Raw genomic sequence first — 1029 nt, forward strand, 5'->3', positions numbered from 1 at the left:
GTCATGGCACACTTCTCCAGCAGCTTCCTCTGCTCCACTTCATCTTGTCTCTTCACGGTCACAGCAATCTCCTTGATCTTGTTAATTTCCAACTGTGTCACTGTGAAGAAAGCTCGGATCATGATCTGGGAGTGCAAACCTTCGTCCATGGATGATTTCACCTGCTTCAGGAACTCTTCAGCCAGCAGTGTTACAGAGGTGGTGCCATCACCAACTTCAGCATCTTGAGATTTGGCAATGTCTGCTAAACTCTTTGCTGCAGGATGGATGACATCAAGAAGTTTGAAAATTGTGGCCCCATCATTAGAAGTTGTTGCTTTGCCTCAGCCATCTGCAATAAGCTTGCCCACGCCACGGGGACCTAGGCTGGTTCTTACAGCCTTGGCAATCACCTGGCAGGCACTGATGTTACTCACAAGCTGAGGGATGCCTTGGGAGCTATCAGTCCCCTCTTTCAACAGTATAACTTGTGTGGGCATCATTTTGGCAACTTCTTCAGGGGCTCACTACTCTTTTCTCCATGTCTGGCTTCCCAGATCCCATCCTATTTTTAAATGCTTCCTCACTTTCACTGGTGGGTTCTGCCTGGGTTCTTTAGTTCCGAGGGGGCTGGGGTACTTCACTGGTGCTGCCACTATCTCCATTCCCAGGAGTCTTCTGCTTGTTCTTTCCTGTCTTCCTCACTAATCCTGAAGGAAGGTTCTCCACGGAGTGACCACTCCATCTTCCTGGAAGAGCTGGCTCAAGCTTCTTTGGCTGCAGAAGACCTGCCCTCTTTCCTGAGGAGGCCCCACTCATCTTACTTCTCTGCATATTGCTTTGGGATGGCTTTTTGAAGTTGTCTTCTTCTGAAGATTGCTGTCCATGAGTATGAGAACCCCTCTTTCTGGAACTCATTCAACCCTGTTTTTATTCCAACCAAAAATCTTCCTTCTTTCCCTTCCAAGAACTGTTAGCAATTTCCCAAGTGGAATCTTACAGGTCTTCGCGGTGGTCTGGAAGGATGAAGTAGGAGACACAACCCAAGCT

At 48.2% G+C, this 1029-nt stretch overlaps 1 pseudogene; it reads right to left on the bottom strand.

Moving 5' to 3' along the window:
• The window catches only part of LOC101579818, a 2326-nt pseudogene extending 1429 nt beyond the window's left edge, over window positions 1-897 (bottom strand).
• Window positions 898-1029: the final 132 nt, after the last annotated feature.

The sequence above is a fragment of the Octodon degus genome, unplaced genomic scaffold (assembly GCF_000260255.1).
Source record: "Octodon degus isolate 3935 unplaced genomic scaffold, OctDeg1.0 scaffold00264, whole genome shotgun sequence".
NCBI lineage: Eukaryota > Metazoa > Chordata > Mammalia > Rodentia > Octodontidae > Octodon > Octodon degus.